The sequence below is a fragment of the Chaetodon trifascialis genome, chromosome 3 (genome assembly GCF_039877785.1).
Source record: "Chaetodon trifascialis isolate fChaTrf1 chromosome 3, fChaTrf1.hap1, whole genome shotgun sequence".
Taxonomy (NCBI): Eukaryota; Metazoa; Chordata; class Actinopteri; order Chaetodontiformes; family Chaetodontidae; genus Chaetodon; species Chaetodon trifascialis.
The window spans coordinates 12,481,446-12,500,401 of NC_092058.1; positions in this window are offsets into that span (position 1 = coordinate 12,481,446).

The window sequence follows — 18,956 nt, forward strand, 5'->3', positions numbered from 1 at the left end:
CCCTTAAAGGCGCAGTCTTCCTGTGCGCGCAGCTCTCTGCAGCGTACGTGCAACACGACAGGCTGAGCGCGCACGGATTGCAGAAATCACCCTTGAACATACACACACACGGGGCTAATTTAAGCACAAGTTCACTTGATGTGATCAAAGTCTGCAGAGCCTCATTTGTCTCTGCTTTTAAGCTTAGAGGACGGAGCAGGTGTGAACACAAGGATACAGAGTCAGCTGATCTACTGTTCCAGTGGGATGGGGGACATGCAGGATACAGTAAACACCTCAGCAATTAGACCTGCAGCTGCTCTGTGCATAAATTAAAGCACAGCTCAAGGAGATTGGTTGATACAGTGATGTTTATTCTTAAATGTATAGTCTTGTTTGCAGCAGTTTAAGAACTAACTGTAAAGTGAAACCTCATCCTATGTGTTCAGCCTTTCAAAACTGTGCATGTTATGACCTATTTTATATTTCAAATGTGTCTCCTGTGTGGTCTCACGAAGAACAAGCACACTGGCTGCAGTCAAAAGTAAACTGCACAGATCTGCAGGGAGACAGAGGCTGTAACAGGGATGGCTCTGGGGTAGACAACACAGACAGCAGGCAGAGAAACGCTCTTATCTGCACAGTATTCTGCTGCTAACTGAACGGAGCCCAGATTGCTTAGCTTCCTGCTTATCAGATCACCATTTTCTTTTAGCTGGACCTGTTCTCTTTTTACCTGACATAATGTTCGCTTGAAAACAGTGCAAATAGGAAACCTACGCTACAGGATTAATATACATAGATTTCCCTTTGTTTCAGTTCAGAGTTATAAATGTATCATTTTCGACGTGCAATCCCTCACACCCTCCGTTTTCCATCACTTAGCCTACTTAGGCCTTAAGTGGTGTCACCTCACCAACCTGGGCTAAACAAACCCAGCAGTGACATGCACACTAACCAAACACAGTGACACAAAGGCTACAAACATCTCTTGTGTTGAATCAATAGTGGCAGAAAGCAGAGGTGTGTGTGGAGAGAGAACAGAGTGTTCTTGTGCCTGAGTTCGTAAATACTTTACAGCTCAGGCATGGGGACCCCTGAACCTAAAAGGCTTATCACAACATATTTGGCCCCTGCATGGACCAGGCTTTTGCTAATCCGCCTTTATAATTCCAGTCACATTTTTGGGATTCCCCTGTTGTGACCAGCGGAGGTGAGGTGAGATTTACAGTTCACATGAATGATATGAGCATCAGAGCTTGGACTTAAACTGATTTACAGGTTTGATGTGATGGACGGTGCAGGAAATACTCGCCTATAGCAATGAATGTACATTTTCAAAAGTGAGAGAGATGAAAAATAACCAAATCCAGCTCAGGAAAGCACGTGTTTGTGTGTTTTCCTGCTTTACACCTCTGAATCTGCCATTAAAACTCTTTCCATGTTCCACCAAACGGACACATTCAGTGGGATAAATAGGCTTCACGTCCAAACTGTCTCTCCTCCCACTTCAGCGCCCCCTCCGCCCTCCCCTCCCTGCTTGTGTGCCACGTTGTGATGTCACCACTCACAGGAAGTTCCTTATAAAGTTAGTAAGGGAGGGAGATAAGCAGAGGCTGCTCTGATGAGAGTTTGAGATGGCAGATGAAAGAGCTCATGTCAAAGAGGATATCCTTCTCAGAAAAAATGACCCCGCTTCATGACTCACACTGAGCTTTATCCACCACATCCAGAAACACCAACTGCTAAAAAAATGACACCTTCGGCTCTTTTTCCTTGCAGCTGCACTTGAGAGCAGAAAGGAATTTCCCCTTGTGGCTCACACTCCAACATAGTGATATACTTAAGAAGTGACGCTTCATTCTCTGAACTTATTACTATGAATCCCTCACCAACAGGAAGGGTGGAGTTTAGTTGGAAATCGGCGGGAGGGGGTATCATCAGTGTCAATGATTTATTCACTATGGAGGTCACAGCATTGATTGCCCCTGCCTGCTTAGGTAATGAAATTCTGTGCATATTTAGACTTCGTTCAAAGGTCACACTGATACAAACACAGCAGCAGAAGGTTCAGTGTAGTAAGGTGACGTCAAGCCTTTAGTCTGTAGAAGATTCCACTGAATCGGTGTTAAACTTGTGTTTGTTTTTGCTCTGTTTATGCCCTGTCTCTGGTTTAAACCAAGGTTGTCTGGGTGTAAAATTGAAAGGTGACTGTAGGCATTTTGTGGCCAGCGAAGTCTGCAACTTCCCTTTAGACACAAGTTGTGGCGATCTTCTTTAAAAAGCAGTTTAAAGAGTCACTTCACCCACATAACAAAATGAGATATTTTTCTTTTTAACCCATGTGGTGTTCAGACATGCTGATTTTCTTTGTTTTATTCGCAGACGTTTTGAAGCGAAGTATCTGTCTCTGCAATTTATGCATTCCAGAATACAATAGAGATGAGTGTAATTTTGTCTCTAGTGGTCAAAGCTTTGAAAAAACATAAAAAAAATTAAATCGTAATGTGTCTTTCCAGAAACTGCGTCCTCATTACTCAAAATCTCACTGTGAACACTGAGGGAAAAAAGTACCTCAGTTGAAAGCTGCTATCAAGAGTAGTGGAAAGACTTGAAGTTGAGTTTTTTACTGCAAAATAAACCACCAACAACATATTATTTAATTGTATAAATATGTAAAAGTGTTAAGTTCCACTTTCTTGTTTTTTCCAGAGCTTTTAGTGACATCCCACAGCTGAGCAGCGAACTGGCCCAGCAGCCAGTTAGCTTAGCTTAGCATTGAAGGCAGGAGAAAAACATCGCAGTGTTACGTACGTACATATCTTTCGTGCCCGACCATTTCTTGGCTGGATGTAGGGACTTCTCGCAGGTCTTCACTAGTATGTTGGCAACCTCACGGTGATGGCAGGGCTCCAAGAAGTAGTCTGTCTGCCACCTAATGTCCTTAAGACTGTTTGTATGGATTAAACAAGTGAGATATAAGAGGTTAATTACTCAGCTTTAGAGGTGCTGGTACTGTAGGTAGACTCTGTCAGGCTAGCTGTTTCCGCCTGTGTCCAGTCATTATGTTGAGCTAAGCTAACTGGTAGCTGTGGCATCATATTGACTGCACAAATATGAGAACAGGATTAATCTCATCTAATTCTTGGCAAGAAAGCCAAAGTCAAACTATGCCTTTGAAGGCAATGAAGTCTCAAAACCTTGGGAAATAAAGTAAAAAAAAATCTTTTGGGGTGAACTGATTTGACCCGACGTGTTTTCCTGTATTTATTCATTGCAGAACAATTTGTGACTTTGGCTCTGGAGAGGTGCTAAATAAGTAACTGCCTATTTTGCATACAAAGAGTCAATCCCAAATCATCCCAAGTGAAACACATCAGTAGCTGAGAGAAAGAATACACTTTTAATTTCAACATGACTGTGTCCTGCCCCCACGGTTCACACTGCAGATGAGCTGTGAGTCCACTGGCTGCAGCTGCCAGCACCGCAGCGAGGCCCAGGCTGACACATCGCAGTGCATTACTGCTGGATCGCGGTCTCGTCTGGCAGACCCACACACACTTGGCTCCTGCCGTGGAAACAAAACACAAATCCCCAGGCAACGGGCTGTCATCTCTCACTACAATGTAAATACAACCATATTAAAGCACTTCTACTTGTTAACCATACCAAAGTCATGAGGGTCCTCCAGCTGCCTCAGTTATTAATCACTTCCTGTATTGGTACAAAGACTTCTGGGAAATGGAGGGATTCTAAAGAAAATTGCCTCACATGCAGGTATTTTCTTTTTTGGAGCGCATTATAATGAAAAGCAGCAATAACGAGTCATTGTTGCATCACTCCTCGACATTGTTATGTTGAGTGGTTCAAGTGCAGCCACAGCCTGCTGTTAGTAATGGGTGGAGCGAGCCAGTCCGCCTCCTTGATGATGACAGGGTGTGTTTAGTCTCCATGACCCAAGGATCTCTTTAGACATAGACCGGGGGAGTTACTGGCGAGCTCGTCCTATGACTGAGACTGAATCAAAGACATGTTAGCAATTATGATGGCTGGTTATTAGTGCGGCTAACATACTGTATTAATTCTTTTGGGGGGGAGGGTTGGGAAATAGTAAAAAGAATGAGAACATACTGTAGATTACATTCACAGTCACACATAATCCGATACACAGACACCCACACAAACACTGTAATTTGTGCTTGGTGTTTGGGGAGAAGCTGTGAAAACGACAGCTGTGGTGCGATGGAGAACGTCACGCTGGTTCGACTTTCTCCAGCCGCTGGTTCAGAGCCAACTCTGCTCGCAGCCTGGACCGCTGGAGCTCCACAGGACTGATTGACACAGATGGAAACCGGCTCATAACATGCCTTGTTTCCGGCCTCATAACTAATATTCAGCATATAGAACCAACGGCTATCTTTTTCCTATATTGTCCTTTTCTGCTCAGGCTATATTATTGAATCCTAAAGGGTCTCATGAAGATATACATCACCAGTGTAATGCCCATATTGTATTTCAAACGGCCAAAACAGGAGTTTTTGGCATTCAGCCAATGAGTATCCCAGGTTTCCGGTGTTCCTGATGTCAACCTGTAGAGGAGAAGGTCTAGGATTTGCTTAATGTAGCAATCTATTAATCTTAAGTAACAACTGATTGCTGAGGGAGTTTGCTCTTCCCCTGATTTCCTGGTCCTGGCTCACTCATGGGGGATATTAGAAACACAGCAGACAGCAGGACCCAAGGCCCCTGGCTCTGCTGATAAAGATTTCAGATGTTGTCCCACCAAGGAGATCAACAGGCTTGCCATCAAAGGGGGGGCACTTGTAATGGAGTAAGGTATAAATCAGTAGAAACAGGGTTTTGAAAGCACTGCTCTCTAGGCACACTAAGAGGACAGAAAAACACATGTGTAATGAAGGATGGAGTCCACAGATAATCTACGCTCAGTGAGCTGAACAAATCCTGTTTCCGCATTTGTGTGTGTGTATGAGTTCGTATGAATGAGTGCATGTGGCAGGGCCCGATGACAGGGACTGAGTCATTCAGGGCAGAGTATGTGCTTTGTCAGTGTGCTCTTTGTTCCATTCACACATGGATTTAGGTTCTCTGATGAAGTCAGCCAGACTACCTGATTCGGCACTGGGCAGCAGCCACATTAATTCCTCACAACAGAAATGCTCTGGATGGCTGCGCACACAAGCCTCTTAATGAGCGAGCTTAGAGGTTCAGGAGGATGCAGATGAGGTCCAGCTCTCACTTTCCATCCCTTATGAGCAAGTTGGCTGTGCAGACACATATGTTTGGGGCAAAATGTGGCCCTCCGGGGAGAGAACCGTGCGTGGGTGGAAAATGCAGTCCTCTCCTGAACTCAGTTGTGAGGGTGTGAGGACTGTAACGGCCTTGAGACTGCATGCTGAAAGCTAAGCTAGATGAATAACTAAACAGCCATCTACTCTACACCACAGCATCATGTGTACGTTTTCTCAGGAGTTAATGCAAAATCACACCAACCCATGGTGTCATAGGCAACACCTTATTCATGCATAGTATACAGATGGCAGCAACAAAAGTAAGAATTATAAAAAGATAAAACATTGTAACTGTACGGAATATAATTATTAAAATGCATGTATATTGGTTAGGTATGTACAGTGGGTGGGTACATATGTCACAAATGGAAGGCAAACTATACAATTTTGTACACTCACGGCTGCAGCTATAAAAGTGTTACGAGTACATGAGGTGAGAACATAACAAATAAATGCCTCCACACAAGACAAGAGACGGCCATTCAAAGATTTGATTAGTATGAAGATGATGTCAAATTGTAGTATGCTAATAGCCTTTGCAACATCTCAGACCGCACTCTTCCCCACAATCATAAAAACACGAAATGAGGGAATACCTTTTGGAGTTATGGTGTTCATCTCTCTTGTAGAGCCACACAGACCTTTAAGCTGTTGTTCAGACTCATTGTCATCTAACACTTTACCAAGAGATGTTGGTAAATCTTTCAGTTTCTTACTCATCCTCACATGTTATCATATTAATTGTACTTCTGTGCTCTTAAACAATGAAAAATGATCGTGAGTGGCTTATATAACACTGTTACTGCAGAGACAAAACAGATGGCAAAAGAGAGGCTACAAAGGAGCCACCTTCACTGATTTGTGAACATAGCTGTGGGTGGAAAGAACACTCAAAATCAAGTTTAAATGAGGACTGTAATTATCTCGGAGCCAGCAGATTATTCTAAGCTCTGCAGAAAAATAATGGGTTATCACTGCTGTGCAACCTATTTTTAAATCGTGTAAGAAGTAAAGCTGATGGTTCTCGAGGTCTGATTACTTTAGTACAATAGTGCAAGTATGATTTAGCTTCTCAAACACAGGTCACGCAGTTTCCTAAACAGTGGGGTCACTAAGGCGGGCAGCTTCTGTTCAAAGTGGTGATGAAATGTAGAATTAACGGATGTTATGCCTCATAAATTGAAGAAAACTCTCAGTTTATCCTTTCTGCCTTCCGGCGAACCTTGCAGACGCTGTCCTCCATGCACTGCTGTGGTCCCTGGCAGGAAGTAAATCAGCCAGGGAGCCGCCCCAGACCAAACACTGCAAGGGCCTCTGGAGCCTGTAGGCGAGTGGGAGGTGCGCACCGAGCTCAGTTGGGCACAATGTGCTTATTACTTCCTCATCAAGTAAAGAAACAGACTGTGCAGGCGCACACATAAACTCATATTGACTCGTGAAAAAATGCGTGCACGAATCACTACCTGCACACTCTTGAGTTTACACAGAGGCAAAAGACAGACAGAGAGACAGACATGCAAGTGCTTAAAACATTTTCTGATTTTTTTCCACTCTCCAAAGAACACTTTGAGAGCAGTAGCCTATACTTAACACCCTTTCCCACAAATCTCCCTCTGAAACTATATTTACCGTAAAGCTCCTGACATAATTACTCCATCATTTGGAGCCTTCCCTGGATCCCTCTACTGAAACACATTCTTAGAAATCCTCTACACAGGGAAACAGTGTCATTTTACACATCTCCAAGAGATATCGCTCTCACATATGTGTCCCTCTGACCTCAGACTGCCTTTGTTGAAGGACTGCCTTTAAATAGGGGCTCATGTCGAAGCGGTTAATACACATTGTGACACTCTGTGTTAAAGAGCCCTTTATGTTATCTCTTGTGACCTGAACCAGGCCCTGAACACATCTGTCTTCAGAAGACATTTTCAAAAGAATAAAGGTGTGTGCAATTTCTGCAGTTCTACAATAGCAAAGGAAATGGGATCCCGTTTAATACAGCGTGCTTAGCAAGACAACTTCCTCAGAAGAGAAAGTATTGCAAAAACATCCTGAGGAAAGTTTCCACTATGAGTTTTCAGGAAGATCAAACATATTAGACATCAGACTATTAAGCCCTTAAGCATGTCTCTGTCTGACTTACTACAGCCTGATAATTAGCCTTGCCTAATTAAAATGCTGCCATAATACCCTGGAATAGCTCTGCACAGAATACACTTGAGCACAAAGCTTCAGATTAAAGCGTGGGTAATTTTCCATGAGCGTGTGTCTGTGACGTCTGAGACATCAGTATCTATGTCCTTCATTTCTAGGCGAAAATAGCTGGCCATCCAATTACAAATCATGTTTCCTTGACAAGGATAAGCTCGGCTGTCCTGATGACCAATGACAGCCTTGGCTCGTCTGCTCCCCACCTACATTATTTAATCATATCCATTTCCGTAACTCTTATCTGCTCACAGGATGAGGAGACCGGAGGAAGAGGAGACGAATGTTTACATTAGCCAAACCACAAGTGCACACAATTGTGTCCTCCCAATGATTGAGCCTCTCAGGCCACCGTTATGTCATAAACAAGAGAGAGGACACAGAGTGATCGAAAGATTAGACAGATGGGGAGGTAGCCTGTCTTTGAATGTCTCCTCAGATTAGAGTTCAAACTGAAAGTAAGCATAAAATGCAGCAGAAGTCCTCAGAAGAACAAGATGGGAGACTGACTTCATCAAAAAACAATGATATCAAGAGTAATAAAATCTACCTAGCCATGACTGAGAGAAACAGAGTAAAGAACGCTACTAAGGGCATGCACGCAAGCATGCATAGCAAATGCTTTGTGATATGCATGAAGATGGTTTACATGAAAAAAAAATAGCAAGTTTTAAACAGATGTTTGGCACATGAACATGTGGAATATTATAGACTTCTGATGTTAAAACAAGATGCTGCTTTACAGTGAGTGCTTTGAGCTTATCCTGCAAAGCTCGCAAAGTGTTCCCACTGGGACCCACTTATTAAGTTCATGCTCATTAAAGTGCTGAAAGTAGCTCCTTTGAAATACTGTCTGGAATGCTGCAAACACCAAACAAATCCCTATGAAATGATTCAGCTGAAGTCTTCTCAGATGAAGAACAAAGCAGTCAGAGGTTGAAATGGCTACCTGTTCTCTGAATGGTGAGAAAGCGTGACAAAATTTAGCCTGTAAAGATGTTTTTATATTAAAGTCAGCTGATTAAGAGCTATCTGCAGCTCTTGCAAATTATTTACTACTTGCGATCCACAGGCAAAGCAGGGAGGTTCTAACACATACTCCCAAACGGTGCCCAGCTAGTGGATGCATACCAAACTCAAGCCAGATAAGATTGTACGTCATTGAAAGGGGTCCAAAACACCCAGCTCTTCCCTGCCCTGTTCCAACAGCTCCTTTCAGGGATATCTCTACTTGGCCCTCTATCAGGACAGGAAGCACCCAGCCGAGAGAGACAACAACAGCTCTGCTTCCTCTGGCTTTTCCCTGCCCCGGGAAGCTGAGATAATAGGAAGTAGATAAGGCATCTTGGAAACTGGAATGTGTTGAGTTTGTGTTTATGAGCACTCACATGCATGTAAAGTATGTCCACATGCACTCGCTTCTGTGTCATTGCAAGCGTAAGAGTGAGGCAAGTAACGTAAACACGTCATGAACAGCAGAGCTCAGGCAGCACTTCATGGGAGTATGTCAGCATGTTGTTAGCACTCTGTGAGGAAAAGCAGACATGACCCTAGATGTGTTTTCCTCGTCCCTGGCTGCCTGTTAGTCAGAACAACAGCAGACACGCAGAAGAGGAATGGATTTTGTAATGGGTAAGACTTAAGCCTGATGGACGTGTTGGCCTGCACTGAACACCTTACTTTTACAAGAGCACAAACGGCACTCCCTGCTGTCTACTGGCCTTTTGTGTTTGCATAGGCACGTGTCCATGTGACGTAATGCAGATCTCTCATGTGACATGGCCGTAGCACGGCAAACAGAGCTGTGTCATGCTGTTTCAAAGCCAGTGTAGTATTGGTGAAATTTAGACCTTCTGTCAAATCATGACCAGGAAGCGAAGAAGAATTTCTGGGGATAAACCGAAATCAGCCTGATGATTCACATGGAAAGAAGTTAGAGAGGAAGAGGAAGAGTGTGAGGGAGTTTGAGAGAGATGGGTCAGGGAGTAGTCACAGGAGGGAAGCCACCCACACTCACCACAAAGGCTTGAGTCATGCGGTTTGGTTGGCACATGGTTGTGCACACAGCGGAGGGACCCAGTCTAATGTCCCTGACATTGCACTGGGTCTCCTCTCCAGGATGTGCTGCCGGCTCCCTGAGCCAGAGCAGAGTGGAGCGTCCAATTCACTGACAACAAATGGAGCCACAGCGACTGGCGGCTGCTCAGAGTAGACTCGCAATTATCTAAATCATGACATACAACAATGGAGAGAGAACACTGTCAGAGCTTGAGGTCATGCACTTTGTTAAGATTGTCACTCCTACTATAATGAGGATGTGTAGCATAGTTTTAGCGGCAAATAACTGAGATCTGCAATACTTTTTTAGTCTCTTTGTCGGATTGATCATTTCCTTTTTCATATTTAAGGTGCAATAGGTAAGAATGAATGGCTACCTGTCAAATTCAAGCTCCAAACAATAGGGAGCAGCATATCAGCAGCATATGCTGCTAACTGTAGTTGCAGTTAGCTCAGTTAGCCATGAAGCTAATGGTCCTAGCTGAATCTGCCCAATGGACATCAGATCCGAGCAAGTGGGCACAGGACTGTGCTCAGCAGCCTCCAAGTGAACGTGGCACCAGACCGAGCACAGCCTCCGAGACCAGCTGAGGACAGTCTGACAACAAAGAGTACAATACCGAAGCGATTTATAGTGGGGATGACAAAGACACGGCATGCTCAGGAGGGGGACAGGAGATGAAGAGCGGTGAGCCCACGGAGCCAAACCAGGAAAGAGAACCACCTTGGACACAAACTGGACGCTACAGTGACTCACTATCACCTCTTGAGCTACGAAGTGGTATTGTGAGACAGGATGGACTGGAGCTAGCTGGTTAGCATGCTAACTTCAGTAGATATCTCTGCAACAAAATACATAGACATCTTTGACATGACATCAAAAATCTTATTTCTTCACATTCTGTTGATAATTTTAGGGGGGGGGGGGTGTTTTAGCACAAATTCTGATATATTGCTCATTTAAAAGATGATCTGTTATGTGAAGAAAGAGGTATAGCTCAATTCCAGAGAATGTTTTGTACTCTGTTTTGACAGTAGTTGTATACAGTGCTGACAACACACTGATCAGCACACCATGTGCTTGTTTTTGCTCTTTTTCTGCAATCTCTAATCACTTATATACATGTTGCAAAACAGAGTTGTTCAACTGTGTGACTGTCTGAAAAATTAGACAGGCATTTCCTTCACTCGCCAAAGTAAGATGTATGAGAACATCAAGAAAATGAGCTGTGGTGCAATCGCCTTTCTGAGAGTATTTACTGTTCGTGTCCCAAGAGAGCTATCAACATGAGTTGTGATCATATGTAACACCTGATGTTTTATTATTTTTAGCACCTGGCCTCTCTTTCCTGTTTTCACCTCACTGTTACCCTCGTCACTTTGTGCACACTCTGTTTCCCTCCTGCTTGTACAGCCAAACTGATAAAACCCTCCCTCCTATGGACACTAAGATAAGAGCCTGTGATTACGACAGGTAGACTAGTTAGCGTGCACTCTTACTGGGGCATGACACACATGTGGTGCGTATAAATCTGTTCTTACCAGCTCTCCCAGGGCTTAAGGTGTTTCCTGATTCAATTTGTTGAAATATTCTCTGCCTACGGAAGCCACACAGTGACACACAAGGCAAAAACTTTCCTGGAGTGCAGTCTGTGTATGACATGATTACTCAACAGCCCAGGGACCAAGCGATGTTTGTCACCACCATATTGAATTAAGACCAGCTCTAGTATTAGTCAGCTTGGCCAGATGCAGAAAACTATTGACAGACAGGCAACTGGACAGGCGCTGTAAGACACTGCAGGTTTAGTGGCATTACGTACATATTTTGAATTTAAACACCTGCGCAAAAAGGTTCAAAGACTGGCCTGCTTCAACAGATTACTGAATTAGCATCTCAAAGTTATCATGACCTGTCATTGTTCCATGCCACAATGTTACCAAAAGCCTGGGAAATGTTAAACAGTACGGAGCCAGCTCATCCTGGAGTCAAATCAGCCCCTCGTCGGAAAGACCTCAATGAGGCCTGGATCCAAGCACACCGGTTTGTTGAAATAATGTTGTGGCAAACCCATGTGTTTACAGACCTTGCCATTGTGGTAAACACGGATTAAAAAGAGTCTGACAGCTTTTAAACTCCCCCCACCCACACTGTCTCATAAAGGCAGGACGTGGTTGGGAGTACAGTTTGAATGGGTGCAGACCTTCTGTTCCCACTAAATGCATTTTGTGTCTAGTGTTTCATACTGAACCCACACATTGTTTGTTTTACTTGTTGCCCTAGCGATAGTGGCATCCCTCAATAGTTGACCTGAATAGATGGCGTGGGGGTAGCGCAGGGGACAACTTAATTGGCTTTGCTTCCGCTAAACTTATGAGAATAGAAATGCGTCAGACATAAAGTAGCGTCCTATAATGGAAATCAATCCCGGGGAATACATTATGCTGGGTTTGTTTGCTCTTGGTAGCATCAGTGTCTTCTTTGTTGAGCTTGAATGTCAGTTGCTGATATACACTAACAGTGCTGCTGTCTGCAAGGCTTTGTCAAAATTAGCTGGTCACTGTCAGTGCTGAGTGTGTGATTGGTAACTCTACCCAGCGTGGAGGAAGGCTGGAGTGTCTGTATGTGGCATTGGGAGTCTGTTTCTGGAGTGACAGTGATGGAGAGAGACCAAAGCAGATTATCCTGGGCCAGATGGGGGGGGCCACTATATGCTGTTTGTTTCTGGATCAACAGGCTGTATCTCTCCTGCTCTGTTAGCTATTTGATAGGCACAGGGATATATTACCGCAGACTTATTGCTTTACAGCCCACTGGCACCAGCCCGTCTGTCTCAGGTAGGATCTGCACCTGTGTCCTCAGAAAGACTAATAGGGCACAAGCATAAACTGCACACAGGTCTGGAGACGGTGTCCTGAGGCTTCAAAGCTGACTGTTTCCTGAGTCAGACCAGTCAGGTCCTTTATGAGTAAGTGCAGCATGGGGAATCAGTTGAACCTATATACTATCGTCACACCTTGGAACAGTGAATTTGCTACTGTGCTGACAGTAGGATCATAAATATTCTTAGTGGCAAAGTAGGACATTACAGAGTGGCCTAATAGTTTTTCACCCTGTTCCATGCATTTGGCGACAAATCATCTGTGCTGAGCAAACTACTTCACAAAATAATGCAGGAAGTTCAAATAAGTTGGGACTTGTAGACAGTGAAAATTTTGGTTGCATTATCAAGAAATCACACTTCTTCAAAGACAGATTCTTGCAGAGGGCTCAAATGTTTGTCAGATAATCGTGGGGCAACACTGAACGTTTGTCATCTGTGACTGGTCGGACCTGATCTGTCACATGTGTCTCTGTCCTCTCGCTGAGCACAGAGGGTGGGGTTTACCCCTGGCCTGTCTATGCAGAAGAGTAAAAAAAAAAAAAGTGTTTACACAATGTCTCTGTCCGTAGAGTTGAGCATTTTCTGTTCTGTTTCGAAAAAACATGGCGTCTCCTCACTTCCCCACAGCAAATGGATTTTTGAAAAATGAACTGAGATTAGAAGTTAAATATGCAGCATGTGTAACTAATGAAAATATATCACTAAAGCTATGATATAGCTTCTTGTGATGCTCTGACAATACACTTACTGGTATGTAGTTTATAAAAAGTGTCACATATATTTCTAGCAGCTGTGGTACACTTAATCTTCACCATCTTTGATGCATGACTTGAATCTAGCATGCACTCACTGAAGGAAGCAAAAAAACAGGTCAGCATATTGTGCAACCATTTGGCACCGAGATCGCTGTGTGTCAGGTCATGCAAATAAATGTGTGCAGAAACACATGCAACAACTGCATTTTGCAATCGAACCGTGCATACATGTGCATTGCTGATTCTGTGTCCACCCACATGTAGGATTCTTTTTTCTTACTGGAATACATTAAAAGGTGTTTTATATGGACATATTTTGCAGGCTGAAGTACTACTGAAGGAGTCAAACGTGGCCTCTCTCAGTACTGTAAGCATGTATTTAAAGAAAAAGAAAAAACGTCAAACAGGAAAGGCAGGATTTATGAAAGCAGAAAAATTTGTGGCTGCAAGGTTAACCCAGTGTTGTACAGGAGAAAAAGTACGTACCGATCTCAAAGTGAGCACCCCCCTTTCATGCTACCTCTCATCACCCGCCTCCTAACCTCTGGACATGAGTACATATGTTTCCATCACCTGTGGGTCTGTGCATATACATACGCACTGCAGGCTCTCAGTGTGTCATATGGTCACAGTTTACAAACAGAGTCTGTCTCCCGTTACCGGACACCGGAGCTATTCTGGCCTCGTCTTCCGATGCACACCATCCTAGTGTCCGGTCTCCATGTGGAAGTCTGCAAGCCAAGGTCACCGGGTCACATTCCTCCAGCTCTTTGGCATTCTGCCCCAGGGTTCAAGTAGTGTGGAAGTGTGTGCGTGCGCATGTGTGTCTGAGTGGTGTGTGTGCATGAGCTGTTTGTCTTTCATGCCACAAACTGCATTCTGTTAGAGGAGAGGCATTGCAAGAGAGTTCTGCTCTGGTGACAGATAGAGGAGCACACACATACACACACAGAGGTTGGATTTGAAATATAGAGCTTTAAAAGGACATGTTATACAGGGGTGTGATTAATGTGGCTGTCTCCACACATACTTTCAACAGTCCTGTTTGGCTGGGAGGTGAGCACTATGAGAAAGTGCTGTTTGCTCGGGGGTAGACACCGATCCTTCAGGATCAATTGCAGATAGACGTATTTTAAGTCTATCTTGTTGATTTAGACTCTGTGTACTTGACACTTGAGCACACCGACGGAAGTGAAGAAAGTCAGCGCAGGACTCAGTGTGAGAAATTCAACACAGTTTGGCAGCTAAAAAATCCAGTCATAGAGAGCCACCAGAAGCAGAGACTTACGAAATAAACATGTTGTTTTGCATAGAGTGTAGGACTACTGCATAATCAACCAGTTTCAGAGATGGTTTGATTTTTTTTTTTTTTTTTTTTCAGATCATTTAGGTAAATAAAAGTAGTAAAACCACACTATGAAAATACTGAATTTAAGTAACATCTCAGCATTAGTGAAAGAACAAATGTAATATCAAACAAATCAAAGTGAAAGTACTCATAATGTGCACGATGGCCCCAAGCACATTGATATTTTTATCTATAATATGCATGGATTATTATTACTGATAATACATAAGATATAAGTTGTATTTTTATGTTGAAGCTAGTGCAGGGAGAGCTGTAAGTAACCACCTTGCACAGTGAAGGACAGTTCAATCTTCAATGATGCATTCCACTTTAGAGGGTTTGTCGCATGCTCTGCATGTAAAATCTTAATTTGTAAACTTACTAACAGCAAAAATGTTACATAAATGTGGAGCCCATGTATACTGGACAAAAATTGGATTAAAAGCATAAAGTAGCAGAAAATGTAACCACTCATTTAAAATACTTGAGTAAGTGTACTTCTGCAACTTATCCATATTCAGAAACCTTTCCTGGAAACATGCAAAAAGTCAAGCAAAATTTCTCCAAAACACAGACACAGACACAGACACACACACACACACACACACACACACACACACACACACACACACACACAGTCTCAGAAATTAGTCTTTCCTCAGAACTGACATGTTTGTTTTGATAGCCCAGTGAGGCAGAGGAGGCCCAGGTAATCACGAGATGACAGACACCCTGTTCTGGTCTGCTCTTGTCTTCTCTGGCCAGCATCTGGAAAGGGAGGAGCCATCTGATGAGCCCACAGAAGAAGACACGCACACATAAATACACGCACACACACAGCAGATCTCTGTCTGTCTGGAGAGGGTGGGACGAGGGGCGTGGGAGGCCAAGACAAAGCCTTTTTTCCTGCAACAACTGTGATTACATGACAATGCCAGTCATTCACTAACATGAGACATGTCTGATTGCTACAGACAGGATAAATACAAACAGTGCTCAGAGGGTTCTTGTTAGGTGACAGACTGATTTTAGTGGAACGATCAATTTTTAAAAACACAGGCCGATTTTGAAAATCAGGCTCTCTATGAAGCTATGAATTTGTTTTTATATATTTTTTATTCTACTTGTTCCAGTATTTTACATTTTAAAATTAAATGAATCACTGAAAAAGACATATGAGCATGCTAGCAGTGCTACAAGGCTGTCATGCTTATTACACACCAAAAAAGAAAAAGATTGAATTGATGAAAACTGGGGAGACCTCTTTAATAGTAACCTAAATCTTTGCCTCCAGAGGAGCAAATATGTGAAGTCTGGCTTCTTCTACATACACTATTGTGCATGTTGGGATGTCTCAGACTCGACTTGTCAGGCTCAGCTCTATTGAATTCAGATAGCTTTGAGCTAAACATTAGCATGTTAGCATGCTTTCAGTTAGCATGTTAAAATTTATGTAAACTACTAGCTAACATGTATGATCTAACAAATCAACAGGCTGAAATGCGAAAGGTTAGATTATAAAATGTTAGCATTTGGGGTTGTTGAAATAATAATTTTGAGTAGCTGAACCCACCGGAGGCACAGATCAAATTGCGTTGTGTCAGAAAGGGCATTTAGCTAGGTGAACATTTAACTTGTTAGTGTATTATGGTAACATTAACATATTAGCATGCTATGTTGCCATTAATGAGGACAAGAGGAATGTCCTCATCAGTTTCAATATCTTGTCATGAACTGAAGTGTTGGACAAGTGGAAATTCTGACCTGTTGGTGGCGCTAGAATAAAAGTCACCAGTCACAACCAATAAAAGTCATTCAGATTTATCATCTGGGTACCTTAAAAGTTAGTATCACATTTCATCTCTCCAATACTTGTGTTACTTCATCATGGACAAAATTTGGACTGACAGACGAGCTGAATGTCTGCAATGGAATCTGACTATCAAATCAAAAGTAAACACAGACCTCATGAATAATTTTTCCATATCCATTTATGAGGCCAAGAATAGCATAGAAATAGAGACAGTGTGTCCATCAGTACTTTAGAAATGCTATATTATGTCTCTTTCCAATGTTTCCTGTATAATATGAGTGCTTTTGCAGTTAAAACTCTTCTGCTGTCCTACAAGTGAACGAAATCAAAATTTCTGATATAACTGACCAGACCTACTGTCTCTTACCTTTCGTGCCCATCCTATCCATCATACTGTTAGGCTTTAAACTTAAACATATTTACTAGAACCAAAAAATGAATCTGGTTATTAGTCCCAACTTTGATATATTCTACTCAACTTTATAGACCAGTTGAAGAAACCTAACCTGTGCCAAATAAAAACATGAGGCATGTTTGATTTACCATAGGGCAGTGAAGCCTGAACCTAAACAAGACCATATACCAGAGCTTGCTGGAGTTCTGTTCCCTGAAATTCCAAGAGTTTCCGGAAATCCAACATGAGGCAACAGGCCGCCCCCTTGAAAGGGTCGCAGAGTGTGAATGAGTCCACAGAGCGAACATGGCCGAGGCTGACAGACGGACTGAGTCAGCGCCACATTCCAGTGGAGTCAACCATCCACTTTACCCTCAGCACACGCACCCCTCTACACACACACACACACACACACACACACACACACACACACACACACACACACACACACACACACTCTTTGTACCCTCTTTTCCTCTTGCTCACATAAACAGACTGTACACTGTACAGGTAGGTTTATACCATCCACTTTACCCTAATAAATCTCTTCCTACAGTCTGTTTTACTCATGTGTGCAGAAATAATGTACATCCAGTGCACATATCTCTTTTTTTATAACTGCCTCAGTCTTGTTGCTGCCATCCAAATGTAAACATATGAGGTTTGAGATCTTCTAGATACGAACAGTTGCTCCTCCCTTCATTTTTCCACTGTAGCCTTCTGGTTTGTCCACTCAGCTTGAACTTCTTTTCGTCTCTCTCTCTCTCTCTCTCTCTCTCTCTCTCTCTCTCCCTCACACACACACGTACACACACATTGGTGAAGTCAGGGGCCAACTGCAAGTACAAGAGAGCTGCCCCATGACGAGGTCCAGTAGTGAATTGCAAAAGCTGGGTGGTTGACTCGCTGCTGTCTCTCTCCCTCACACAGTGACCAACACCAGCCACACAGCAGCAGTCAGGACAGGCCGACTGCTCACCTGTAAACTGATGTAAATGCATCTCTATGGACTTGACAGTCAGTACAGTTTATCCCATGCAGCTGTTAACGGATGTCTGGAGTTGCCCTGCACACTAATCCCCTGTCATGTCAGTCTTACTTTAGGAAACGGCATGAAGCTTAGTTTTGTTTTCTGCAAAAATTGGTATGTCTGTGCAGTCTTTCATCATTATTAAATCTCAGCTAAACTGCATGTTCGAAATGGTAGGTACATTCAGTTTGTTACACCCATAGGTGTGGGATGGGGTTGAAAACAGGGTTATGTGCAGGCCAGTTACACACCAAGCTTTCCACTTAACATGGCGCCATACTTAAACAAGAAATGACATTACCCAAAGTGTTGAAGGAAAGTTTGTCCTGGATAGGGGTGTCCATGTACTTTTGGACAGATGGTGTACTTGAATCTCTTTCTGGCTCTTTCTCTCTGTAAAAAAAATCAATAATTTTAAAAGGATTCAATGGAATGACTGATGTCTGATGTCTGAGTGTTTGCCAAAGCACTGTAAAAATATTGACATAATTCTTGTATATGCAAATAAGTGAATGTGAAACAATCAAGGAAAAGAAAAGAAAAGTGAGTTTGTAACTGCAACAGTAGTTATAACATAATAACACTGGTAGAAAGAAAAGACTGCAATGGGAAAAAACAGACAGAATTTTATTTTGTGTGGTGACCAAATAATAATAATATGACTGATTAAATACTATTTTTAAAGCAGAAATTGACAGCCTGATATAGATCAGCTTGTGTCCGTCTCATTGTTCTCCCTCTCTCTCTTCTCTCAGTGAGGATCAGCGCAGGGCTGTTCTGCTGTGCCGTAAAGGTGTGTGATTAACTCTGCTTGAGTCAGATACAGGTGTTTTGCAATTTGAGGGAGGCCTCCAACACCGCCCCCTTCCCCAGTTTTTTTAGGTTTATAGTCGTGAGGCAGCCTGCATCTTCACACGCGAGCCTGCTGTCAGTCAGGAGGAGCGGCGGCGTGCAGGTTATCATTCATCACACTGCAGACAATTGGAGGGTCTGCAGCTGGGGTGCCTGTGTTTACACGTTGACAGACTTAGACCAAGCTTGGATATGACTGATGTCTCTCATGTGGGAGGAGATGATAGCAGAAATAGGTAGAATTTGCACTGACTGTGGTTAAGGATAACAACGACTGATAAAGGTTGTTTTGGGCACCGTAATAGAGAGACACAGAGCTAAA